At 45.3% G+C, this 27,125-nt stretch overlaps 10 non-coding genes across 10 annotated transcripts; all 10 read right to left on the bottom strand.

Moving 5' to 3' along the window:
• Window positions 1-3,957: 3,957 nt before the first annotated feature.
• On the bottom strand, window positions 3,958-4,073 carry Trnal-caa (transfer RNA leucine (anticodon CAA)). The gene is made up of 2 exons: window positions 4,036-4,073; window positions 3,958-4,003 (listed from the first exon to the last, which is right to left on the bottom strand). It is a non-coding gene; the product is annotated as a tRNA-Leu (tRNA).
• A 702-nt stretch (window positions 4,074-4,775) lies between these two features.
• On the bottom strand, window positions 4,776-4,891 carry Trnal-caa (transfer RNA leucine (anticodon CAA)). Its single transcript has 2 exons — window positions 4,854-4,891; window positions 4,776-4,821 (listed from the first exon to the last, which is right to left on the bottom strand). It is a non-coding gene; the product is annotated as a tRNA-Leu (tRNA).
• Window positions 4,892-12,155: 7,264 nt separating this feature from the next.
• On the bottom strand, window positions 12,156-12,271 carry Trnal-caa (transfer RNA leucine (anticodon CAA)). Its single transcript has 2 exons — window positions 12,234-12,271; window positions 12,156-12,201 (listed from the first exon to the last, which is right to left on the bottom strand). It is a non-coding gene; the product is annotated as a tRNA-Leu (tRNA).
• Window positions 12,272-12,973: 702 nt separating this feature from the next.
• Window positions 12,974-13,089, bottom strand: Trnal-caa (transfer RNA leucine (anticodon CAA)). Its single transcript has 2 exons — window positions 13,052-13,089; window positions 12,974-13,019 (listed from the first exon to the last, which is right to left on the bottom strand). It is a non-coding gene; the product is annotated as a tRNA-Leu (tRNA).
• Window positions 13,090-13,791: 702 nt separating this feature from the next.
• On the bottom strand, window positions 13,792-13,907 carry Trnal-caa (transfer RNA leucine (anticodon CAA)). Its single transcript has 2 exons — window positions 13,870-13,907; window positions 13,792-13,837 (listed from the first exon to the last, which is right to left on the bottom strand). It is a non-coding gene; the product is annotated as a tRNA-Leu (tRNA).
• A 7,347-nt stretch (window positions 13,908-21,254) lies between these two features.
• On the bottom strand, window positions 21,255-21,370 carry Trnal-caa (transfer RNA leucine (anticodon CAA)). The gene is made up of 2 exons: window positions 21,333-21,370; window positions 21,255-21,300 (listed from the first exon to the last, which is right to left on the bottom strand). It is a non-coding gene; the product is annotated as a tRNA-Leu (tRNA).
• Window positions 21,371-22,072: 702 nt separating this feature from the next.
• Trnal-caa (transfer RNA leucine (anticodon CAA)) lies at window positions 22,073-22,188 on the bottom strand. Its single transcript has 2 exons — window positions 22,151-22,188; window positions 22,073-22,118 (listed from the first exon to the last, which is right to left on the bottom strand). It is a non-coding gene; the product is annotated as a tRNA-Leu (tRNA).
• A 702-nt stretch (window positions 22,189-22,890) lies between these two features.
• Trnal-caa (transfer RNA leucine (anticodon CAA)) lies at window positions 22,891-23,006 on the bottom strand. The gene is made up of 2 exons: window positions 22,969-23,006; window positions 22,891-22,936 (listed from the first exon to the last, which is right to left on the bottom strand). It is a non-coding gene; the product is annotated as a tRNA-Leu (tRNA).
• A 702-nt stretch (window positions 23,007-23,708) lies between these two features.
• Window positions 23,709-23,824, bottom strand: Trnal-caa (transfer RNA leucine (anticodon CAA)). Its single transcript has 2 exons — window positions 23,787-23,824; window positions 23,709-23,754 (listed from the first exon to the last, which is right to left on the bottom strand). It is a non-coding gene; the product is annotated as a tRNA-Leu (tRNA).
• Window positions 23,825-24,526: 702 nt separating this feature from the next.
• On the bottom strand, window positions 24,527-24,642 carry Trnal-caa (transfer RNA leucine (anticodon CAA)). The gene is made up of 2 exons: window positions 24,605-24,642; window positions 24,527-24,572 (listed from the first exon to the last, which is right to left on the bottom strand). It is a non-coding gene; the product is annotated as a tRNA-Leu (tRNA).
• Between the last annotated feature and the right edge of the window lie 2,483 nt (window positions 24,643-27,125).

The raw sequence follows: 27,125 nt of genomic DNA, 5'->3' as shown, positions 1-27,125 counted from the left end.
GACGTCGCGATAGTCACACAAGGTGTCGTGAATGTTGCGGCCTATACCGACACTCGTTTATGGCGGGGCTGTAACCGTGTTCATCACCGGTTTGAGTCTCCTAGCTATAATCCTTGCAAAGATCTTATAATCACAGTTTAGAAGTGTGAGCGGGCGGTAGTGTTTTGCGGATTGCGCCAATGGCGACTTAGGAACCGGTATGATCAAGCCCTCACTGAATTGTCGCGGGATGTCTTTGTCGGGGTCCATTAATTCCTGGCATATGCACGTCAGTTTCGGTAACAACAGTCGTTTAAATGTGCGATAGAACTCCACCGGTAGGCCGTCTGGACCAGGTGACTTGTTCTCAGGGCCCGTCAGCAGTGCATCTTCTACTTCCTCTTCTGTAGGTTCAGCCAACAATTGAAGTGCTTCCGTCTGATTCACCTTGCGGGTTATACCCGACAGTAAAGCCTCCATCGCCTCGTGATCCACAGGGCCAGCGGCGTATAGCGTCGCATAATACTGCTTCATCTCAGCTGATATCTCACGCTGCTGCAACAACAAACATCCGTCCTCCGTCCGTAGTTCAGTGACTAGTTTCCTGCGGCGACCTGTCCGCTCCTTAAGTACGTGATAGATGGAAGGTTGCTCGCCGGCGACACCGTCACGAAGTCGCGCCCTGACTTTGCACCCGATGAGCTTTTGACGCGTCAAAGTCGTAATCGTGGCTTTTATCCGTTGTATTTCCTGGTGATTGTCTATAATCGACGCGTCCGGGCGGTATAAGTCTCTAAGGACCTGGAAATAGAACTCGACCGTCCTGGTGTACCACTCCTTCCTGTCACGGGAGTATCTCATAAAGGCCTTCCTGATCGTCGGTTTTGCACAGTTTAGCCACCATTCCAACGCCGAGGCATATTGAGAAAACCTTCTCTCACAAGCCGCCCAAGACGCAGCGAAGAGTTCATGGCATGCCTGTTCGTCCAAATGCGATACATTCAACTTCCAGTATCCTCTTCCACGGTACGTCCCTTGGCGTTGGAGGTTGAGTGTACAAATGTACGCCGCGTGGTCAGAGAAGACGGTCGGCCATATCTCCGTCTGCAAAAGTCTTCGACTTAAATCCAGCGTGAAGTAAATACGATCGAGTCGGCTGGCGGAGTGAGTCGTGATATGCGTGAATCCTGGCCTATCGCCATTGACGTCTTCCCAGGTATCAATAAAATGAAAGTCCCGTATTATAGCCGCTAGATCCGGACAAGTGTTAAAATGTGGCGTCTGGTCTTTCGGAGATAGGACGCAGTTGTAGTCGCCACCGAATATAATGTGGTCGTAATGGCCTACAAGCAATGGTGCAATAGCATCGTCAAAAAATGCCGCCCGTTGCGGTCTATTACCAGTCCCTGAAGGGGCATAGACGTTGACAATACGAGTATCGTAAATGGTGAGTGCCATACCTCTCGCCGTTGGGAGGTACTCTACGTCAGTCGCTAGTATCCCTTCCTTTGTGAGGATGGCTGTTCCAAGTTCTTGCACAGTCCCGGGATGAGTGAAGGCTATATATCCACTAATCGTGGCGAGGTCTATGTTCTTCACCTCTTGTAGTAAGACCACGTCGAGTTCGGCCGCATATAACATATCACGGAAGGTCTGTAGCTTTAGATTGCTGCTGATACTGTTGATGTTGACAGTCCCTATCCTGTAAGCTTGGGCAGAGGTCATTCGCGGATGGAAGGAAGGAAGGCCTTTTCTGTGACTACACACACTATAGATTACTGGTCGCTGGGGCGGGGGGGAACCCCATCCGTATCAACCCCGACCCCGCGCATGACCGCTGTCCCCACACCAACCATAGGATCGTCATTCAAGTCCCCTCCTGGCGGAACGTTTTCCACATCATCGGCCCAGTTGCCGGTCGCCCGGAGGCCAACCTCCGTCGTGTCGCCGTCAAGTGTCTGCATGGGTATGTCATGCGGGGTCACCTCCCGTGTCGCGTGCACTACCATCCGTTCGGTGGGAGGGGTAGGTGGCTCGGCCGTCGCAAGAATGTCCGCCGGAATGAGGACCTGGTGGATGCCATCGTCTTGTGCTACCGGTGTTCCTCCAAGTGTGCGGGCAACCCGCTGAGCCTTTTCTCGCACCTCCTTCGCCGTCTGGTCCGCGTTCGGGGGCGCAATCCGTTGTTTTTTGCGTCTGCGGGGTGAGTGCCGTGGTCGGCTCATCTCACTATCGGAAGATACGGTCTGGTCCGGTTCCTGCGGGCCCTCCGGATCCTGGAGCACGACGTTTGCAGCCGCAGCAACTGCGGCATGGCCCTCGTCATCGGGAGTTACCTGTTGCTCTGACTGGGCAGCGGATAAGTTTGTCGCCGTTATCTGGTTCGTGACTATGGGCGCATCGTTGGTCTCAGGTGGTGACGGGCGAGGAGCCGCCTCCTCTACTAGTAAGTGGTGCGGTTCCGGTCCTCTGACTGCCGCAACGTAACTTACCGGCAACGACTGCATAGTCGCAGGTCTTTCGGATTCTCCCACTGGTAACTGCGCTATCCTCCGCTGCATGCAGTCCGAGCGAACATGGCCTTCCTTAACACAACCTGAGCACGTTCGGGGTTGCCCGTCATACATGACAATGGCTCTACATCCACTGACGTATATATATGAAGGGACGTGACGCCGAAGATCAATTTTGATCTGCCGCACCCCATTGAGAACAGGGAAGGTATTGAAAGTTGTCCACTTCTCCGCTGTATTACTTAAGACCGTGCCATATGTAGTAAGAACTTGATTGATCTGCCCTGCAGGCACCTCAAACGGAAGTTCAAAGATCCGAATGGTCCTGACGCCAAGTCCCGCCATTTCAACCGTCACATCCCCCACGTTACCGTCACAATGGGTGAACTTAAATCGACCTCCCGAAGAGGCTATTACTCGTGCACAGCAGTCTGTGTTCGACATCTTCACATAGACTGTTCGGCTAACTATCGACAAATGGATCCCGATAACGTCGCCAAATTGTAACTTCACAACATCGCGCAAAAAGGCCTCTATTTCGTATGGCTTAGGTCGTGCATAATGGTCGTCGAAACTAAATTTCAGTGTGTTTGTACGAAAATGAGACTCCATCGTTACCACGTGTACATGACTAAATTCCTCGAGAAACGGCTAGTCCCACCGTGCTGAATCACCACTCGCCGCGGAGCTGGCCGGAACAGCGAGGACGTAAACAGCGAACGTCCGCTCACCTCGCCAGCCGCGAGTAGACTGCCATCCTGACACTTGATTTGATGCTCCTCGTTTGTTCTATTAGAGAACTTACAGTTGATGTAATTGTCGCATCCACGTTGCCACAGTACACCGGCATGAGTTCTGCACCCGTTACACGTTCGCCAGGTGCAGCCGCACAAATATAGCGCAGAATGTACCACCAAAAGAGTTTCTCAAATCCGTATAATCACGGCACTCAATACATTTTGTTCGAAACTAAGTCGTCTGTTACAGACATCAGAGATTAGACAGAATGCAGAGGTCTATCTGTCGAATAATATCTCAAGTTTTGGTCACGTTGTAATCTCCATAAAGTAATATTTTGAGTATATGAATTTATTTCGAGCTCTCTGTATTTCATCAGCGACTGTTATTGTACAGAGGATGTACTGGTCAGCCTGCACTGTTTCCTCACACTGTCGTTAGCACTCTGCATCTCCAGACAAGAGTCGTTTTCATACCACAAGTGTCCCTTTTGACGTGTTTGCGGCTGTGGCGCGGAAGTAACCTCACGAGGGAACGTCGTATTTACAACCAACACTCTCTGTTTGTAGCTCACACTACCGAAAAAACAGTTTGGTTGCCGTAGGTGCGCTTGTGTTTGATACAAATTTTTGGTTTCACTTAGGAGAACACGGCCAGAATCGTGCTGTTGCACTTTACAAAGGATCTCAACGATACACAGGGTGCTCCAGAGAAGCGACAAAATCTGTGTCAGGAGTGGGATTCGAACCCACGCCCTCATTCGTGGACCAGAAGGCTCTAGCTGCTACTGCAGCCAAGGTTTTTCCTTGAGTCTGGCGCCTTAGACCGCTCGGCCATCCTGACACTTGATTTGATGCTCCTCGTTTGTTCTATTAGAGAACTTACAGAAGATGTAATTGTCGCATCCACGTTGCCACAGTACACCGGCATCAGTTCTGCACCCGTTACACGTTCGCCAGGTGCAGCCGCACAAATATAGCGCAGAATGTACCACCAAAAGAGTTTCTCAAATCCGTATAATCACGGCACTCAATACATTTTGTTCGAAACTAAGTCGTCTGTTACAGACATCAGAGATTAGACAGAATGCAGAGGTCTATCTGTCGAATAATATCTCAAGTTTTGGTCACGTTGTAATCTCCATAAAGTAATATTTTGAGTATATGAATTTATTTCGAGCTCTCTGTATTTCATCAGCGACTGTTATTGTACAGAGGATGTACTGGTCAGCCTGCACTGTTTCCTCACACTGTCGTTAGCACTCTGCATCTCCAGACAAGAGTCGTTTTCATACCACAAGTGTCCCTTTTGACGTGTTTGCGGCTGTGGCGCGGAAGTAGCCTCACGAGGGAACGTCGTATTTACAACCAACACTCTCTGTTTGTAGCTCACACTACCGAAGAAACAGTTTGGTTGCCGTAGGTGCGCTTGTGTTTGATACAAATTTTTGGTTTCACTTAGGAGAACACGGCCAGAATCGTGCTGTTGCACTTTACAAAGGATCTCAACGATACACAGGGTGCTCCAGAGAAGCGACAAAATCTGTGTCAGGAGTGGGATTCGAACCCACGCCCTCATTCGAGGACCAGAAGGCTCTAGCTGCTACTGCAGCCAAGGTTTTTCCTTGAGTCTGGCGCCTTAGACCGCTCGGCCATCCTGACACTTGATTTGATGCTGCTCGTTTGTTCTATTAGAGAACTTACAGTTGATGTAATTGTCGCATCCACGTTGCCACAGTACACCGGCATGAGTTCTGCACCCGTTACACGTTCGCCAGGTGCAGCCGCACAAATATAGCGCAGAATGTACCACCAAAAGAGTTTCTCAAATCCGTATAATCACGGCACTCAATACATTTTGTTCGAAACTAAGTCGTCTGTTACAGACATCAGAGATTAGACAGAATGCAGAGGTCTATCTGTCGAATAATATCTCAAGTTTTGGTCACGTTGTAATCTCCATAAAGTAATATTTTGAGTATATGAATTTATTTCGAGCTCTCTGTATTTCATCAGCGACTGTTATTGTACAGAGGATGTACTGGTCAGCCTGCACTGTTTCCTCACACTGTCGTTAGCACTCTGCATCTCCAGACAAGAGTCGTTTTCATACCACAAGTGTCCCTTTTGACGTGTTTGCGGCTGTGGCGCGGAAGTAACCTCACGAGGGAACGTCGTATTTACAACCAACACTCTCTGTTTGTAGCTCACACTACCGAAGAAACAGTTTGGTTGCCGTAGGTGCGCTTGTGTTTGATACAAATTTTTGGTTTCACTTAGGAGAACACGGCCAGAATCGTGCTGTTGCACTTTACAAAGGATCTCAACGATACACAGGGTGCTCCAGAGAAGCGACAAAATCTGTGTCAGGAGTGGGATTCGAACCCACGCCCTCATTCGAGGACCAGAAGGCTCTAGCTGCTACTGCAGCCAAGGTTTTTCCTTGAGTCTGGCGCCTTAGACCGCTTTTTTTTTTTTTTTTTTTTTTTTTTTACCCACGCCCTCATTCGAGGACCAGAAGGCTCTAGCTGCTACTGCAGCCAAGGTTTTTCCTTGAGTCTGGCGCCTTAGACCGCTTTTTTTTTTTTTTTAAAGCCTAATGCTCTACCGACTTTTTTTTTTCTTTTTTTTTAACCACTTTTTTTTTTTTTTTTCTAAACGAAGGTTCCACCGAGATTCGAACTTTTTTTTTTTTTTTTTGATTCAGAAGCCGTAACCACTTTTTTTATTATTATTTTCCCCTGTTTCTTTTGACGCCTTAACCCCTTTTTTTAATTTTGTTTTTTTATTTTTTATTTATTGTTTATTTTTTTTAATTTGTTTTTTTTTTTAAACGAAAAGCGAAACCCGTAACCTTCTATGAAAAAAAATTGAAATGGTGAAAATGACAACGAAAAGTCTTCGCCCTTGGGCATAGTAGATTTGCTGCTCGAAGAATAAACGTAACATAAACACAGCTTCTTATCTCACTCAATGAAAGTTCCTGTATCCAGTGTCCAGCGAGTCAGTGAAGGCCGCAGTGTGAGGGGGAGTCCAGACGCGACACAGAAGCAGTGGGGCCTCTTCGCGGCACTACTGGTGTCCCGCGGCCCGGCCTCACCCCGTCACACTCAGTTGACCTATCCGATACCCATGCGATGAAACGCTATTTTAAGCATATTGCCGAAGAGTTTCCCATGATTCGGGTACGTGCAGGTTTTGGCGAATTCGATAGCCATAAACATCTTGAATTCCAAATAATTGTCACCGCCAAAATTATTAAAGACGTAGCTGGAATAGGTATCCAGCAACCACAAAACTGCATTGTTTTTCGTCTGCGGATAAAAATGCACATCGGGACGAGACAGTAGTGCTGACGAAACATTGGCGGTTGTTGTCCTGGTAATAAGAGCTATTTTTTCTCGAAGCCAAACCCAGTTCTGGAGACGTTCCCCGCAGGTGTAACGGTGGATAACTGTATCCGTCAGTTGGCAGCGACGACAGAGAGGGGTGTCACTGAGCCCGATTTTGTGTAACCTCTCGTTTGTGCTAACCACATCATTGATGGCTTTGTACCAGGCAGTGCGAGCATCGGAACTGAGGACACGGGAACTGACATTGCGCCATACGATATCCCAGTTCATGCCACCGAGCTTCGTTGCCAATGGATTCGTTCCTTCGTGTTGTCTCCAGTCCGCTATTATGGCTTGTGCAGTTAAACGTTGAGAGTTTATGACCTCTTTACTGACGTAGCTCCGTGAAAGGTAATAATCTCTGATATGTTTTAGCCGATAACTGATGGGCTGAATATTCAGCGGTGGGTCAAGACTTTGCGGCCTGACGGCAGTGAATAATTGCGCTGTAATGCCGGAAGGATCATTGTTAATTATAGCGGCCGTCCTTGTAACATAGAGAGCCATCGCTTTCACCTTGATATCTACTAATCCCATCCCTCCATTCTGGGGGTGGAGTGTCGCAGTTTTGGCAGACACGCGAAAAATTTCCCCTCGCCAAATAAAATTGGTTACCTTCGACATAATTTGCTTAGCAATGACTGCAGGCAGTGGCAGGAGCTGCGCCATGTAGAAGGCTTTGGATAAAATACAGGAGTTGACTAAATGAATCCGATCAAATTGATTGAGGCTTCTGTGGGAATTGTCAATGAGAGCACCGTTAAGTTTACGCACTATTTCCCTCCAGTTTGCCGCCGCCATCTTTAAAGAGGACGCCGTCAATATGATGCCGAGAGCCTTGTGGACGCTGACTTCCTGAGCGTAGCCAACTCGCAAATGCTGGAGGCCACAGATGTTAATAAATTTACTTTTCTTGTCATTCAATTTAGCCCCCGACGCCAAACAGTATTGCTGGAGGTGAGCCGCTAAAGTGGTGACATCATTCTCATTGCGGACAACCACACCCACATCGTCGGCATAGGCGCCTACGACAGTTTTTTCTCCTGAAAGTGTTAGCCCTGTGAGTTTCGCCTGCAGTTGGAGTAACAGAGGTTCGAGTGAAAGAACAAAAAGTAACATGGACAAAGGGCTGCCTTGTGGAATCCCTCTGTTGATTTGAATCGGTTGGGTTAGTTGCGAGTTGACAGAAAGTCTTGCGGTGATCCCCAGTGCCATGTTTGTGATCATGTCAATCGCGTTCTGCAAGAAACCGAATCTTTTCATGGTTTCAAGGAGGTACTCGTGAGCGACGAGGTCAAAGGCTTTAAAAAAGTCCAGAAAGATCAGCCCACACTTCACGTTACTGGCGTTCGTTAAGGCAATGATATCCCGATAAAAGGCTGCCGTTTGCAATACAGTTCTCCCGAAGGCACATGTCTGCTGACGTCCAATGAATTTTGCAGTGAGGGGCATCATTCGCGTGTTGATTGCACGGGCGACTATTTTATAATCGGAGTTTAACAATGAAATGGGGCGGAAGTTGGCGATATTTTTGGTACCTCTGCTTTTAGGGATAAGCACAATTGTGCATTCCTTAAAGGCAAGTGGGATAGGCGTCCCTTGAAAAATTTCGTTCACTAATTGGGTGATTTTGTCCCCGATGATGTGCCAATACCTCCTGTAAAATTCAATGGGTAATCCGTCAGGACCAGGGGACTTCCTGATCGGCGAGTGGCAGACAATTTCCAAAACATCTTTATTACTAAATTCCAAAGAAATGGTGTCATTGTCTTCCCTAGTTATAGTAGAGGAAATGGCACTAAACAGTTGGTCAGAGCAGTCGTCATGAGTAGCCGCTGACGTGTAGGTGTCAACAAAGTAGTCGTGTAGTGCCTTGATAATCTCTCGCTGGGTGTCGACAGTCGTGCCATCACCGAGTTTCAGGGTCTCAATAAAAGTCCTCCTTCTGTTCTTAGCATGTTTGACAAGGTGGTATAGAGCGGCTGTTTCATCGTCCCTGACCGACTTCACTTTAGATTTGATCTTAAGACCTTCCAGTTGCATCCTCTTAAGATTGATTAATTTCGCCTTTATTTTTCGAATGTCGTCTATTCTGGTGTTCGCGGCGTCTGCTCTATCACAGAGGTCGCGTAAGATAGTGTAGTAGAACTCCATCGTCTTCTTTATCGCGGCGGCTCTTTCAATACCGAAGAATATAACAACTTTTCGCAGTTTGGGTTTTGCATGCTGAGTCCACCACGCTATGGTGCTACGAAAGTTTGTGGTAGCGCGCAAGCACTGCTCCCAAGCGCGTCGCACCGCCGCCTCTAGGTCAGCATCCGTTAATAAGGAGACGTTCAAGTTCCATTGATTTTTATACCAACGCGTTGGTTGTGGCAGCAAATTCAGGCACGCAACGACACCACTGTGATCAGAGAAGCTGGAGGGTATTGTTTCAATTTGTAACAAGACTTTCTCTAAAACGTCGGAAACATAAATCCTGTCAATTCTGCTGCAGGAATTCGCGACGATGTGTGTGAATCGTACCAAAGTCGGATACCTAATTTCCCACGCGTCTTTCAGTTTGAGGTCGGTCACGAGACACTTTAATTCAGGCGAATAATTAAAATTCGGGGACTGATCTTTCTGGGATAAAACACAATTAAAATCACCTCCAATGATAACACGTTCGGGATTTTTCCGTAACAAATAGATGATTTGTTCCTTAAAAAAGTTTGCTCGTTCCGCTCTATAGGTACTGCCAGAAGGCGCGTACAAGTTAATGATGGTGACGCCAAAAACGGTGACACCCACACCTCTACCGGAATCTAATTTGTCAACCTGAGTGGCGGGAATGCCTTCTCTAAGTAAGATGGCAGTCCCCACGTTCGAATCGGGGGAAAAATTTGTAATAGCAACAAAACCAGGAAGAGTTAAGTGTGGCACGGCCACCTCCTGCAAAAGAGCGATATCTGTTCCTGACTCATAGAGATATTGTTTTAAGGCACTGAGTTTCACCTCCGACCGGATTTTATTAATATTTAATGTCGTGATCGTATGTGCCTGCGACATAATGACAGTACGTTGGAGAGGCGGAAGGAGCAAATATCTTTAAAGGGCAACATCTTCATGCCATTCCATATTTGTGGCCGGGAAATTCGTGTCTGTGACGTCACTGAGTTGTATTCTTGCGTCTTTGTTCTTACTCTTTTTACGCACAGCATTTACATTAGGTTGCACTCGGATCCTGGGGCGGACACTGTGGAGCACCTCCGCAGCTGGCGGCGTGGGAGGGTCGTGGGTGATGTCAAGCTGCTCTCCCGGCACATCCCGCGAAGGGATCGCACGCGGCGACACCGCCGGCGAGCGAGCAGCTGAACTATCACCCGCACTATCAGCCTGTTTGGCAACATTCTCTGCCCGCAGCTGTTTGTTGTCACCGACAGACCCGGACAGCTGTGTTTGTATTATTTCCTGGAGTTGTTGACATTCCCCTTGTTGTGAGTCCTGAACCGAAGCGGCTGCCACGTGATGTGTACCGTCGGCGCTCAGAGATGTTTGTATACCACCATCACAGGCCTCTGTGTGTGGACTTCCTGCAGGAATGTGAGCTACACGTACAGGTTGGTCGGCCGCTGTTGGCTGTCGCGGAAGTTCTAAAGCACTAGCCAGCGGCAACTGCTTAACTTCCACGGAAGTATCGGCACTTGAAATTGTGGGAGGAGAAGCGTCCACAATAGCCTCACCGATTGGAGCTTTCGCTTCCGAGCCGGATTCCTGATCGTCCTTTTTCGCGGTCTCATGCGCACTAGAGGTGTCGTTATCAGAGCCACTGCTGTCACAAGTCTTGCGCCTCTTATTGGTCGCGGCATCGAGTTTTGCATGGGGCAACGCACCTTTTTCTCTCCGAACCAGAACCGGAAACTCCTCAGAGCGAATTTCCTGTTGCTGTTCCGAAGGCATTTCAGAACTAGGGAGCCCAATCTCTGTCCTCGGGTTGGCTGCCACTACATCCGCTAAAGTAAGCCTTTTACGCTGCTGGAGGGAATTCTTTAACACAAACATGCGCCTGGGGCAGTCTTGACGCAAGTGACCACTCTCATTACAGATATGACAGGTCGGTGTTTGGCCAATGTAAGTAACGTGAGCCTTATAGTCACAAACAAGTATATGGGATGGAATATTTTGCTTGACATGCATTTCTACAGATCGAACGCCACTGTAACATTGCAACCTATGTTGACTTGACCACCGTTCATGTGGAATCTGTTTAACGTCACCGAATTTGGACAGTACCTCCTTTAGATAACAATTTTCTACTTCAGGGGGTAAGTTAAAAATACGCACGTTCGTGTAGTCTACATCGGCATTGGAAATGAGCACTGTACTTACAGAGTCGTCCCGGTGTCGGAAAATAGCACTTCCTCCGTGCTTCGTCATGATCTTCTCCAGTAATACAGGATTCAGTAATTTAACGAAGAAACAATACTGCTCGGTATCATAATAGGCGGTGTGCACTTGGTCAGATGTAATCCCAATAACATCAACGATCCAATCATGTATCTCCAGTGAACTCGGTTGCACAGATCGGGTGGACTTGTCGAACTCAAAACGGAGTGTACACTTTCGGGGAAATAACCTGGACATTGCAGCAGATAGCGAGCGGTTAACCCGCTATAATAAGACCGCAACAAAAATACAAATAGAAAACGATATAAACTGCAGAATAACACAACACTTGTAAACAGAAATATGAGTGTAAACACGCCTTGTGAACACGCGGCGGAGCGGAGCACTGATACGTCCGACCAGCACGATGTCGCAAGCGCGACTGACCGCTCGGCCATCCTGACACTTGATTTGATGCTCCTCGTTTGTTCTATTAGAGAACTTACAGTTGATGTAATTGTCGCATCCACGTTGCCACAGTACACCGGCATGAGTTCTGCACCCGTTACACGTTCGCCAGGTGCAGCCGCACAAATATAGCGCAGAATGTACCACCAAAAGAGTTTCTCAAATCCGTATAATCACGGCACTCAATACATTTTGTTCGAAACTAAGTCGTCTGTTACAGACATCAGAGATTAGACAGAATGCAGAGGTCTATCTGTCGAATAATATCTCAAGTTTTGGTCACGTTGTAATCTCCATAAAGTAATATTTTGAGTATATGAATTTATTTCGAGCTCTCTGTATTTCATCAGCGACTGTTATTGTACAGAGGATGTACTGGTCAGCCTGCACTGTTTCCTCACACTGTCGTTAGCACTCTGCATCTCCAGACAAGAGTCGTTTTCATACCACAAGTGTCCCTTTTGACGTGTTTGCGGCTGTGGCGCGGAAGTAACCTCACGAGGGAACGTCGTATTTACAACCAACACTCTCTGTTTGTAGCTCACACTACCGAAGAAACAGTTTGGTTGCCGTAGGTGCGCTTGTGTTTGATACAAATTTTTGGTTTCACTTAGGAGAACACGGCCAGAATCGTGCTGTTGCACTTTACAAAGGATCTCAACGATACACAGGGTGCTCCAGAGAAGCGACAAAATCTGTGTCAGGAGTGGGATTCGAACCCACGCCCTCATTCGAGGACCAGAAGGCTCTAGCTGCTACTGCAGCCAAGGTTTTTCCTTGAGTCTGGCGCCTTAGACCGCTCGACCATCCTGACACTTGATTTGATGCTCCTCGTTTGTTCTATTAGAGAACTTACAGTTGATGTAATTGTCGCATCCACGTTGCCACAGTACACCGGCATGAGTTCTGCACCCGTTACACGTTCGCCAGGTGCAGCCGCACAAATATAGCGCAGAATGTACCACCAAAAGAGTTTCTCAAATCCGTATAATCACGGCACTCAATACATTTTGTTCGAAACTAAGTCGTCTGTTACAGACATCAGAGATTAGACAGAATGCAGAGGTCTATCTGTCGAATAATATCTCAAGTTTTGGTCACGTTGTAATCTCCATAAAGTAATATTTTGAGTATATGAATTTATTTCGAGCTCTCTGTATTTCATCAGCGACTGTTATTGTACAGAGGATGTACTGGTCAGCCTGCACTGTTTCCTCACACTGTCGTTAGCACTCTGCATCTCCAGACAAGAGTCGTTTTCATACCACAAGTGTCCCTTTTGACGTGTTTGCGGCTGTGGCGCGGAAGTAACCTCACGAGGGAACGTCGTATTTACAACCAACACTCTCTGTTTGTAGCTCACACTACCGAAGAAACAGTTTGGTTGCCGTAGGTGCGCTTGTGTTTGATACAAATTTTTGGTTTCACTTAGGAGAACACGGCCAGAATCGTGCTGTTGCACTTTACAAAGGATCTCAACGATACACAGGGTGCTCCAGAGAAGCGACAAAATCTGTGTCAGGAGTGGGATTCGAACCCACGCCCTCATTCGAGGACCAGAAGGTTCTAGCTGCTACTGCAGCCAAGGTTTTTCCTTGAGTCTGGCGCCTTAGACCGCTCGGCCATTCTGACACTTGATTCGATGCTCCTCGTTTGTTCTATTAGAGAACTTACAGTTGATGTAATTGTCGCATCCACGTTGCCACAGTACACCGGCATGAGTTCTGCACCCGTTACACGTTCGCCAGGTGCAGCCGCACAAATATAGCGCAGAATGTACCACCAAAAGAGTTTCTCAAATCCGTATAATCACGGCACTCAATACATTTTGTTCGAAACTAAGTCGTCTGTTACAGACATCAGAGATTAGACAGAATGCAGAGGTCTATCTGTCGAATAATATCTCAAGTTTTGGTCACGTTGTAATCTCCATAAAGTAATATTTTGAGTATATGAATTTATTTCGAGCTCTCTGTATTTCATCAGCGACTGTTATTGTACAGAGGATGTACTGGTCAGCCTGCACTGTTTCCTCACACTGTCGTTAGCACTCTGCATCTCCAGACAAGAGTCGTTTTCATACCACAAGTGTCCCTTTTGACGTGTTTGCGGCTGTGGCGCGGAAGTAACCTCACGAGGGAACGTCGTATTTACAACCAACACTCTCTGTTTGTAGCTCACACTACCGAAGAAACAGTTTGGTTGCCGTAGGTGTGCTTGTGTTTGATACAAATTTTTGGTTTCACTTAGGAGAACACGGCCAGAATCGTGCTGTTGCACTTTACAAAGGATCTCAACGATACACAGGGTGCTCCAGAGAAGCGACAAAATCTGTGTCAGGAGTGGGATTCGAACCCACGCCCTCATTCGAGGACCAGAAGGCTCTAGCTGCTACTGCAGCCAAGGTTTTTCCTTGAGTCTGGCGCCTTAGACCGCTCGGCCATCCTGACACTTGATTTGATGCTCCTCGTTTGTTCTATTAGAGAACTTACAGATGATGTAATTGTCGCATCCACGTTGCCACAGTACACCGGCATGAGTTCTGCACCCGTTACACGTTCGCCAGGTGCAGCCGCACAAATATAGCGCAGAATGTACCACCAAAAGAGTTTCTCAAATCCGTATAATCACGGCACTCAATACATTTTGTTCGAAACTAAGTCGTCTGTTACAGACATCAGAGATTAGACAGAATGCAGAGGTCCATCTGTCGAATAATATCTCAAGTTTTGGTCACGTTGTAATCTCCATAAAGTAATATTTTGAGTATATGAATTTATTTCGAGCTCTCTGTATTTCATCAGCGACTGTTATTGTACAGAGGATGTACTGGTCAGCCTGCACTGTTTCCTCACACTGTCGTTAGCACTCTGCATCTCCAGACAAGAGTCGTTTTCATACCACAAGTGTCCCTTTTGACGTGTTTGCGGCTGTGGCGCGGAAGTAACCTCACGAGGGAACGTCGTATTTACAACCAACACTCTCTGTTTGTAGCTCACACTACCGAAGAAACAGTTTGGTTGCCGTAGGTGCGCTTGTGTTTGATACAAATTTTTGGTTTCACTTAGGAGAACACGGCCAGAATCGTGCTGTTGCACTTTACAAAGGATCTCAACGATACACAGGGTGCTCCAGAGAAGCGACAAAATCTGTGTCAGGAGTGGGATTCGAACCCACGCCCTCATTCGAGGACCAGAAGTCTCTAGCTGCTACCGCAGCCAAGGTTTTTCCTTGAGTCTGGCGCCTTAGACCGCTTTTTTTTTTTTTTTTTTTTATATAAAACCTTTATTAAAAAAACAATGTTACACATTGCAAATACATACTAAGTTATACATACATGAAGTTATTTAAACAAAGCGGTTTGATCATTTCAATTGCGCTGACATTAAGGAAAGACAACAGAAGATTGTGTTACTGACTAAATCACCAGAAAGAATTAAATTAAACATAAATACTTGAGAATGGCGGAAAGGAGATATATAATAAAGTTGACTAGCCTTCCAACTACACTTTCTGGACATTAATTGAATCTAAGTATTTGAAGTGATCAGATCTATATAATCAGTCTTTCACTGCAAAAATGAACAGGGCAATGTGCCAGCCATTGAATATTACATTTATCGGATAGTATCTTATGGTTTTAACCAATCGATAAGGAGATTTCTATAAAAACTGTCTATTTCCTAATTTCTAGTATAAGCCCATAATGCACCTTTCATGATTTGTGTTTGGCACTATTAGACACACAATCTCAATGTCACATAAGTTCTGTACATTAGATTATAAATTTCAAAAAACTACTCTCTGAAGTAGAGAAAGCACACATCATAAATATACTGTAAAATCTTAAATAGTATCCTTAAGGTAACTACAATACATCACTGTCAACACAGTCTTCTTTTTTATATTAACCAATGCCCATTCTTTCAAATACAATTTTTAGCATATTACCGAACTTTTTCTTGTGATTCGAATAGCTTCTAATTTTGTGGAACTCACACAGCATGTGTACCTTGAACTCTATGATGCTATCGGATCCTAATTTGTTAAGGACGTAGTTAACAAAATTTCCCAACAACCAGTACACAGCGTTATTTTTTGCTTCTGGGAAATAGCGTGCTTCAGGCCTGTGTATCAATGACAGCGATATATACTCAGGGGATGTTCTTGTAATCAGAGCTATTTGCTCCCGGATCCACTTCCAACTATTCATGTGACCACTGCAAGTATATCGATGAATTACTGTGTCAACTAGATGACATTGTTGACATAAATTTGTTTCACAGAGTCCGATTGCGTGCAGTCTTTCATTGGTGCTAACTATGTTGTTAACTGTCTTGTACCATGACGTTTTTATATTAGACGTGAGCACATTATAACTAATGTTTTTCCAAATCTCAGTCCACTCAATGTTTGGAAACTGTCGTTCTATTTTGTTTCTTCCTTCGCTTTTCTTTCGTTCCCGCATTATGGCTCTCGATGTTAAGTGTCGGGACTGCCTGAGTTCGACACTGACATAACTAAACTCAACATAGAAAATCCTCACGTGCTGTAAGCGACTGTTGATATTCTGCACGTCAATCGGGGGAAGCAGGCTTGGAGGTTTAATGATATCGAAAAGTTGGCTGGTTATGCTTTCTCGCGAGTCTCTTATTAAATTAACTTGCCTTTTGATAAAAAGAGCAGAGGCTTTATCCGTTATATCAGTTAATCCTAGTCCACCATTTTTAGGATCTAAAGTGGCTACTTTAGCAGGTACTCTGAACACTTCACCTCTCCACAAAAATTTTGTGATTTTGGACATTATTCTCCTCGCTATCATTCTCGGTATTGGAAACAGCTGGGCAGTATAATAAGCCTTAGCAAGGATGCATGAGTTGATATACTGTGTTCTTTGAACTTGGTTCATATATCGAGTTAAATTCTCTACAATGGCTCCTTGCACTTTATCTGCTGCAACTTTCCAATTTAAAGCCGTCATTTTCATAGTGCATGCTGTCAGGGTGATCCCAAGTGTTTTATGTTGTCGGACTAAGTTTGCCCACTCGACGTTGATATTATCAAAAACTCCGAGATTTAACATCTTACTTTTTTTTCCGTTTGCTTTGGCTCCAGATGCTCTACAGTACGAATCAATCACTGTTGCTAGCGTGGTTACCTCGTCATTATTCCTTATAATGACCCCTATATCGTCAGCATAGGCTCTTATAACTGTTTTGTTTCCTGATAATGTTAAGCCTTTTAATGTAGCATGGACATGTCGGAGGAAAGGTTCCAGCGAAATTGCGAAGAGCGACATGGACAGAGGACTTCCTTGAGGAACACCTCGTTGTATTTGCATCGGCCTGGATTGTTGACAATTCACCGCTATTTTAGCATTTATTCCAGTTGCTATGTTCTTAATCAACTGTATAACCCTATCGTTGAAACCTATTTTCTTCAATGTCTGTAGAAGATATTCATGGTTTACTACATCGAACGCCTTATAAAAATCTAAAAACAATAAAGCACACTTTATGTTTGTTACAGAAGTTATTGCAATGATATCCCTGAATTCCGCTAGATTTTGAAAAATGGTTCTGCCTTGCGCACAGTTCTGATGTTGACTAATAATTTTATCTGTAAGGCATGAAATTCTCTTGTTTATTATTCTAGCTATTAATTTATAATCAGAATTCAGCAGTGAAATTGGACGAAAATTATTTAAATCTTTGTTTCCATTATTTTTTGGCACCAGAACAATTTTACTCTCCTTAAACTCAGCCGGAATCATTTTACCCTGAATAACCTCATTTACAATGTCCGTGATTTTCGCACCCACTATTGGCCAGTAACGGATGTAAAATTCTGCTGGCAGACCATCCGGTCCTGGGGATTTTTTTGGTGGCGAGGCGCACAGAGTCTCATACACGTCTTCTTCACTGACAACCTCGAGAAAATTTTCGTTGTCATCTTCTGTCAGCTGTGGGGCTAGGATGTCAAGGAATTCTTCCAAGGAAGCATCACTACTTTGATGTACAGAATATAGCTCGCAATAATAGCGATAAATCTCGTCCATGATATCCTGCTGGGTTCTGAGAATCGTGCCGTGTTTTGTTCGAATTTCTTCAATAAAAGTCCTTCTCCCGTTTTTCGTATGCTTCACTAAATGATATAGGGAAGTAGTTTCATCTGCTGACACCGAATTTGCCTTCGATTTTATTTTCAACCCTTCCATTTGACTTCTCTTGATATTAAGTAACTTGGCTTTGACTTTTTTGATGTCTGCTATCCGAAGTGAGGAACCTGCTGAGACTTGATCATATAGATCTCTCAAAACGGAATAGTAATACTCTATAGTGCATTTCATTTCCCTTGCGCTCTGGGCACTGTATTGAATAAGAACTTCCCTCAACTTTGGCTTTGCCATTTTAACCCACCAGTCAATAGCAGTGGCATATCTACTACGGGCTCGCAGGCATATTCCCCATGTTTCTTTAATCAGATCTTCTAAATCATGATTAACCAACAAGGAAGTGTTCAAATTCCACTGATTCTTGAATCGGCGAACCGGCTGTCTTGTTAGATTTATGCAAGCTAAGACACTTGAATGGTCTGAAAAGTACGTAGGAATGGTTTCTACTTTTGACACGGAAGTTACAAGATTTTTAGAAATATATAGTCTATCAATCCTGCTACGTGATGTTGCCGTGACATAAGTGAACTCAACAATGGAGGGGTATTTGATTTCCCATACATCCTTTAATTCTAAACCAGTAACTAATTGTTTTAGTTCACTTGAGAAATTAAAATTAGGTAACTGATCTTTTCGATTTAAAACACAATTAAAATCACCTCCAAGTAATAACTGTCTTGGTGATTTCCTTAACAAGTATATCAAGTCGTCTTTGAAGAAACGTGCCCTGTCAGCTCGATGAGAACTTCCTGAAGGGGCGTACAAGTTGATGATAGTCACATCATAGATATTTAGTCCTATTCCCCTTCCGGATTCCAGTCGTTCCACCTCGCTTACTGTAATCCCTTCCCTTACCAAAATAGCTGTTCCAACACTTGTTTCGGGAGACACATTGATGTAACTGACAAAACCGGGAATTACCAAATCCGAAATTAGAACTTCTTGTAACAGGGCAATATCAGTCGCGGATTCGTACAAAAATTCCTTAAGGGCCGATAATTTCAAACCGATCGTGATTTTATTTATGTTTATAGTGGTGACAGAATAAGATTGCGTCATTGTGCTGTCACTATGTAGTTGTTTTGTTGAACTAATGTAGTTTACTGTGGTTCAGGGTTCAGTTAAGCTGTAACAGTTTTCTCGGAAGGCTGAACATGGAATAACACTTCAATCAGTTTATTAGTTACTGTCCCGTTTTTTTCTACTTCTGATGTTTTCTCTTGTACCGCAAGCAGAGTGATTTCCTGGTAAACTTTCTGATTTTTCCTCCAGTGATTCGTGTACGACCGTTTCGGACTGAACATTCTTTGGGCTTGGGTCGCCCCTACTGGATTTTCCCTTCCCTTGGTTACGAGCTACATTCTCATTTGGTTGCGTCGGTATTTTACTTCGCGGCTTATCTGGAGCAGCAGCAGACGCTTTAGCAATTTCGGTTGCCGGCGCCTGCCCTGAGGTGTTGACCGTGATTTCAGTTTGGCCACCACTTCCTCGTTCTTTATTAATTTCACTCACTTCCTGATCGAGGGAAACAAATGGAGACTGCAGTTTTGCATCCTCTCCCTGAATTTGTTTATTAACAGATAGATTCTGATCTTTGCAATCGGCTACTGCACCTGTTGTTTCTTGCAAATTAATGCTGCTTACACCCCTTTCATTTTCTGGTACCGTATGTGTATTATCTTTCTGTTCATTAGTTTCCATTCGCATTTTGCCTTCAGGTTCCTCTGCCTTCTCATCGCACTGTTTTTGCTTGCGAAGTGAGGGAGTGGGACAAGACAGCTCGTCCTCTGAACAACTATCAGTTATCTCCAGAGGTCGTTTTTTCGGTTGCATTTCAGTTTCACGAGTAGTGGCAACGGGGTTTCCTTTTGTTGTTAACGGGGGAAATTGACTGTTATCGTGAAGGGAGACATCAGCTTGTCCCGCTGCGTTAACATCCTCAACCAGTTGTTCCGGGCTATTCTTTGGTAACAGATCATTCAAGGTAAGCTTCTGACGCTGTATCAAATTACTTTTAAGCACAACAGTTCGCCGCGGACATTCCTGTCTGAAGTGGCCGGTTTCGTTACATATATGACATGTAGCTTCCTGACCTGTATAAACAATTTGTGCCTTATACCCACAAACAGTTATGTGAGACGGAATATTCGTCTTAACGTCCATCTCTACACAGCGGACCCCGTTAAAACACTGCAGTTTAAAGCGAGGCGACCCTCTTTCATTTGCAATTGATTTAACGTCTCCGTAGTTTAAAAGAGCTTCCTTAATCTTATCATTTTCAATTTCAATGGGGAGATTCAAGACACGAACGGTTTTGTAATGAATGTCCGCTCTATAGATGGAAACCTTACTTTTATAACCATTTCTATGCACAAAATCTACTTCATAGCCCCACTTTCGTAACACTTTATCAACAGTCGAAGCACTGATTAACTTGACAAAAACACAGTATTTTTCCTGATCCAGTTGCCAGGTATGAACGGTTTCAGAATTTAGACCAATTACCTGTGTAATCCAGTCATCTATTTCCAGGGATGTCGGCTGAACAGGACGGGATTCTTTGTCAAAAGCAAATACCAGAGTATTCTTCCTGAGGTTTGTAGCCATGGTTAATCCAGCAAAGCAATTTCGGTTAAACAACCGAAATTCCAAGTAGCAGCAGCAAGACCAGAAAGAGCGATCAGATCACAAGGAACAGGAACGAACACGGAGATTAACGGACGGACGGCACTCGGCGAAGCACAAGTACAGCGATGTAAACACTGAAGTGCAGCGCAACAGTTAACAGCGGCCACTCGCGAGCGCGGCTGAAACGGAACTGGAACCCACGCCCTCATTCGAGGACCAGAAGGCTCTAGCTGCTACTGCAGCCAAGGTTTTTCCTTGAGTCTGGCGCCTTAGGCCGCTCGGCCATCCTGACACTTGATTTGATGCTCCTCGTTTGTTCTATTAGAGAACTTACAGTTGATGTAATTGTCGCATCCACGTTGCCACAGTACACCGGCATGAGTTCTGCACCCGTTACACGTTCGCCAGGTGCAGCCGCACAAATATAGCGCAGAATGTACCACCAAAAGAGTTTCTCAAATCCGTATAATCACGGCACTCAATACATTTTGTTCGAAACTAAGTCGTCTGTTACAGACATCAGAGATTAGACAGAATGCAGAGGTCTATCTGTCGAATAATATCTCAAGTTTTGGTCACGTTGTAATCTCCATAAAGTAATATTTTGAGTATATGAATTTATTTCGAGCTCTCTGTATTTCATCAGCGACTGTTATTGTACAGAGGATGTACTGGTCAGCCTGCACTGTTTCCTCACACTGTCGTTAGCACTCTGCATCTCCAGACAAGAGTCGTTTTCATACCACAAGTGTCCCTTTTGACGTGTTTGCGGCTGTGGCGCGGAAGTAACCTCACGAGGGAACGTCGTATTTACAACCAACACTCTCTGTTTGTAGCTCACACTACCGAAGAAACAGTTTGGTTGCCGTAGGTGCGCTTGTGTTTGATACAAACTTTTGGTTTCACTTAGGAGAACACGGCCAGAATCGTGCTGTTGCACTTTACAAAGGATCTCAACGATACACAGGGTGCTCCAGAGAAGCGACAAAATCTGTGTCAGGAGTGGGATTCGAACCCACGCCCTCATTCGAGGACCAGAAGGCTCTAGCTGCTACTGCAGCCAAGGTTTTTCCTTGAGTCTGGCACCTTAGACCGCTCGGCCATCCTGACACTTGATTTGATGCTCCTCGTTTGTTCTATTAGAGAACTTACAGTTGATGTAATTGTCGCATCCACGTTGCCACAGTACACCGGCATGAGTTCTGCACCCGTTACACGTTCGCCAGGTGCAGCCGCACAAATATAGCGCAGAATGTACCACCAAAAGAGTTTCTCAAATCCGTATAATCACGGCACTCAATACATTTTGTTCGAAACTAAGTCGTCTGTTACAGACATCAGAGATTAGACAGAATGCAGAGGTCTATCTGTCGAATAATATCTCAAGTTTTGGTCACGTTGTAATCTCCATAAAGTAATATTTTGAGTATATGAATTTATTTCGAGCTCTCTGTATTTCATCAGCGACTGTTATTGTACAGAGGATGTACTGGTCAGCCTGCACTGTTTCCTCACACTGTCGTTAGCACTCTGCATCTCCAGACAAGAGTCGTTTTCATACCACAAGTGTCCCTTTTGACGTGTTTGCGGCTGTGGCGCGGAAGTAACCTCACGAGGGAACGTCGTATTTACAACCAACACTCTCTGTTTGTAGCTCACACTACCGAAGAAACAGTTTGGTTGCCGTAGGTGCGCTTGTGTTTGATACAAATTTTTGGTTTCACTTAGGAGAACACGGCCAGAATCGTGCTGTTGCACTTTACAAAGGATCTCAACGATACACAGGGTGCTCCAGAGAAGCGACAAAATCTGTGTCAGGAGTGGGATTCGAACCCACGCCCTCATTCGAGGACCAGAAGGCTCTAGCTGCTACTGCAGCCAAGGTTTTCCCTTGAGTCTGGCGCCTTAGACCGCTCGGCCATCCTGACACTTGATTTGATGCTCCTCGTTTGTTCTATTAGAGAACTTACAGTTGATGTAATTGTCGCATCCACGTTGCCACAGTACACCGGCATGAGTTCTGCACCCGTTACACGTTCGCCAGGTGCAGCCGCACAAATATAGCGCAGAATGTACCACCAAAAGAGTTTCTCAAATCCGTATAATCACGGCACTCAATACATTTTGTTCGAAACTAAGTCGTCTGTTACAGACATCAGAGATTAGACAGAATGCAGAGGTCTATCTGTCGAATAATATCTCAAGTTTTGGTCACGTTGTAATCTCCATAAAGTAATATTTTGAGTATATGAATTTATTTCGAGCTCTCTGTATTTCATCAGCGACTGTTATTGTACAGAGGATGTACTGGTCAGCCTGCACTGTTTCCTCACACTGTCGTTAGCACTCTGCATCTCCAGACAAGAGTCGTTTTCATACCACAAGTGTCCCTTTTGACGTGTTTGCGGCTGTGGCGCGGAAGTAACCTCACGAGGGAACGTCGTATTTACAACCAACACTCTCTGTTTGTAGCTCACACTACCGAAGAAACAGTTTGGTTGCCGTAGGTGCGCTTGTGTTTGATACAAATTTTTGGTTTCACTTAGGAGAACACGGCCAGAATCGTGCTGTTGCACTTTACAAAGGATCTCAACGATACACAGGGTGCTCCAGAGAAGCGACAAAATCTGTGTCAGGAGTGGGATTCGAACCCACGCCCTCATTCGAGGACCAGAAGGCTCTAGCTGCTACTGCAGCCAAGGTTTTTCCTTGAGTCTGGCGCCTTAGACCGCTCGGCCATCCTGACACTTGATTTGATGCTCCTCGTTTGTTCTATTAGAGAACTTACAGTTGATGTAATTGTCGCATCCACGTTGCCACAGTACACCGGCATGAGTTCTGCACCCGTTACACGTTCGCCAGGTGCAGCCGCACAAATATAGCGCAGAATGTACCACCAAAAGAGTTTCTCAAATCCGTATAATCACGGCACTCAATACATTTTGTTCGAAACTAAGTCGTCTGTTACAGACATCAGAGATTAGACAGAATGCAGAGGTCTATCTGTCGAATAATATCTCAAGTTTTGGTCACGTTGTAATCTCCATAAAGTAATATTTTGAGTATATGAATTTATTTCGAGCTCTGTGTATTTCATCAGCGACTGTTATTGTACAGAGGATGTACTGGTCAGCCTGCACTGTTTCCTCACACTGTCGTTAGCACTCTGCATCTCCAGACAAGAGTCGTTTTCATACCACAGGTGTCCCTTTTGACGTGTTTGCGGCTGTGGCGCGGAAGTAACCTCACGAGGGAACGTCGTATTTACAACCAACACTCTCTGTTTGTAGCTCACACTACCGAAGAAACAGTTTGGTTGCCGTAGGTGCGCTTGTGTTTGATACAAATTTTTGGTTTCACTTAGGAGAACACGGCCAGAATCGTGCTGTTGCACTTTACAAAGGATCTCAACGATACACAGGGTGCTCCAGAGAAGCGACAAAATCTGTGTCAGGAGTGGGATTCGAACCCACGCCCTCATTCGAGGACCAGAAGGCTCTAGCTGCTACTGCAGCCAAGGTTTTTCCTTGAGTCTGGCGCCTTAGACCGCTCGGCCATCCTGACACTTGATTTAATGCTCCTCGTTTGTTCTATTAGAGAACTTACAGTTGATGTAATTGTCGCATCCACGTTGCCACAGTACACCGGCATGAGTTCTGCACCCGTTACACGTTCGCCAGGTGCAGCCGCACAAATATAGCGCAGAATGTACCACCAAAAGAGTTTCTCAAATCCGTATAATCACGGCACTCAATACATTTTGTTCGAAACTAAGTCGTCTGTTACAGACATCAGAGATTAGACAGAATGCAGAGGTCTATCTGTCGAATAATATCTCAAGTTTTGGTCACGTTGTAATCTCCATAAAGTAATATTTTGAGTATATGAATTTATTTCGAGCTCTCTGTATTTCATCAGCGACTGTTATTGTACAGAGGATGTACTGGTCAGCCTGCACTGTTTCCTCACACTGTCGTTAGCACTCTGCATCTCCAGACAAGAGTCGTTTTCATACCACAAGTGTCCCTTTTGACGTGTTTGCGGCTGTGGCGCGGAAGTAACCTCACGAGGGAACGTCGTATTTACAACCAACACTCTCTGTTTGTAGCTCACACTACCGAAGAAACAGTTTGGTTGCCGTAGGTGCGCTTGTGTTTGATACAAATTTTTGGTTTCACTTAGGAGAACACGGCCAGAATCGTGCTGTTGCACTTTACAAAGGATCTCAACGATACACAGGGTGCTCCAGAGAAGCGACAAAATCTGTGTCAGGAGTGGGATTCGAACCCACGCCCTCATTCGAGGACCAGAAGGCTCTAGCTGCTACTGCAGCCAAGGTTTTTCCTTGAGTCTGGCGCCTTAGACCGCTCGGCCATCCTGACACTTGATTTGATGCTCCTCGTTTGTTCTATTAGAGAACTTACAGTTGATGTAATTGTCGCATCCACGTTGCCACAGTACACCGGCATGAGTTCTGCACCCGTTCCACGTTCGCCAGGTGCAGCCGCACAAATATAGCGCAGAATGTACCACCAAAAGAGTTTCTCAAATCCGTATAATCACGGCACTCAATACATTTTGTTCGAAACTAAGTCGTCTGTTACAGACATCAGAGATTAGACAGAATGCAGAGGTCTATCTGTCGAATAATATCTCAAGTTTTGGTCACGTTGTAATCTCCATAAAGTAATATTTTGAGTATATGAATTTATTTCGAGCTCTGTGTATTTCATCAGCGACTGTTATTGTACAGAGGATGTACTGGTCAGCCTGCACTGTTTCCTCACACTGTCGTTAGCACTCTGCATCTCCAGACAAGAGTCGTTTTCATACCACAGGTGTCCCTTTTGACGTGTTTGCGGCTGTGGCGCGGAAGTAACCTCACGAGGGAACGTCGTATTTACAACCAACACTCTCTGTTTGTAGCTCACACTACCGAAGAAACAGTTTGGTTGCCGTAGGTGCGCTTGTGTTTGATACAAATTTTTGGTTTCACTTAGGAGAACACGGCCAGAATCGTGCTGTTGCACTTTACAAAGGATCTCAACGATACACAGGGTGCTCCAGAGAAGCGACAAAATCTGTGTTAGGAGTGCGACTCGAACCCACGCCCTCATTCGAGGACCAGAAGGCTCTAGCTGCTACTGCAGCCAAGGTTTTTCCTTGAGTCTGGCGCCTTAGACCGCTCGGCCATCCTGACACTTGATTTGATGCTCCTCGTTTGTTCTATTAGAGAACTTACAGTTGATGTAATTGTCGCATCCACGTTGCCACAGTACACCGGCATGAGTTCTGCACCCGTTACACGTTCGCCAGGTGCAGCCGCACAAATATAGCGCAGAATGTACCACCAAAAGAGTTTCTCAAATCCGTATAATCACGGCACTCAATACATTTTGTTCGAAACTAAGTCGTCTGTTACAGACATCAGAGATTAGACAGAATGCAGAGGTCTATCTGTCGAATAATATCTCAAGTTTTGGTCACGTTGTAATCTCCATAAAGTAATATTTTGAGTATATGAATTTATTTCGAGCTCTGTGTATTTCATCAGCGACTGTTATTGTACAGAGGATGTACTGGTCAGCCTGCACTGTTTCCTCACACTGTCGTTAGCACTCTGCATCTCCAGACAAGAGTCGTTTTCATACCACAGGTGTCCCTTTTGACGTGTTTGCGGCTGTGGCGCGGAAGTAACCTCACGAGGGAACGTCGTATTTACAACCAACACTCTCTGTTTGTAGCTCACACTACCGAAGAAACAGTTTGGTTGCCGTAGGTGCGCTTGTGTTTGATACAAATTTTTGGTTTCACTTAGGAGAACACGGCCAGAATCGTGCTGTTGCACTTTACAAAGGATCTCAACGATACACAGGGTGCTCCAGAGAAGCGACAAAATCTGTGTTAGGAGTGCGACTCGAACCCACGCCCTCATTCGAGGACCAGAAGGCTCTAGCTGCTACTGCAGCCAAGGTTTTTCCTTGAGTCTGGCGCCTTAGACCGCTCGGCCATCCTGACACTTGATTTGATGCTCCTCGTTTGTTCTATTAGAGAACTTACAGTTGATGTAATTGTCGCATCCACGTTGCCACAGTACACCGGCATGAGTTCTGCACCCGTTACACGTTCGCCAGGTGCAGCCGCACAAATATAGCGCAGAATGTACCACCAAAAGAGTTTCTCAAATCCGTATAATCACGGCACTCAATACATTTTGTTCGAAACTAAGTCGTCTGTTACAGACATCAGAGATTAGACAGAATGCAGAGGTCTATCTGTCGAATAATATCTCAAGTTTTGGTCACGTTGTAATCTCCATAGAGTAATATTTTGAGTATATGAATTTATTTCGAGCTCTCTGTATTTCATCAGCGACTGTTATTGTACAGAGGATGTACTGGTCAGCCTGCACTGTTTCCTCACACTGTCGTTAGCACTCTGCATCTCCAGACAAGAGTCGTTTTCATACCACAGGTGTCCCTTTTGACGTGTTTGCGGCTGTGGCGCGGAAGTAACCTCACGAGGGAACGTCGTATTTACAACCAACACTCTCTGTTTGTAGCTCACACTACCGAAGAAACAGTTTGGTTGCCGTAGGTGCGCTTGTGTTTGATACAAAGTTTTGGTTTCACTTAGGAGAACACGGCCAGAATCGTGCTGTTGCACTTTACAAAGGATCTCAACGATACACAGGGTGCTCCAGAGAAGCGACAAAATCTGTGTCAGGAGTGGGATTCGAACCCACGCCCTCATTCGAGGACCAGAAGGCTCTAGCTGCTACTGCAGCCAAGGTTTTTCCTTGAGTCTGGCGCCTTAGACCGCTTTTTTTTTTTTTTTTTTTTGTTCCGGTACCGGGAATCGAACC

Source organism: Schistocerca serialis, chromosome 2 (genome assembly GCF_023864345.2).
Source record: "Schistocerca serialis cubense isolate TAMUIC-IGC-003099 chromosome 2, iqSchSeri2.2, whole genome shotgun sequence".
Lineage (NCBI taxonomy): Eukaryota > Metazoa > Arthropoda > Insecta > Orthoptera > Acrididae > Schistocerca > Schistocerca serialis.
Note: the sequence above shows the minus strand (reverse complement) of the source record. Positions and strands in the feature narration are given on the sequence as shown.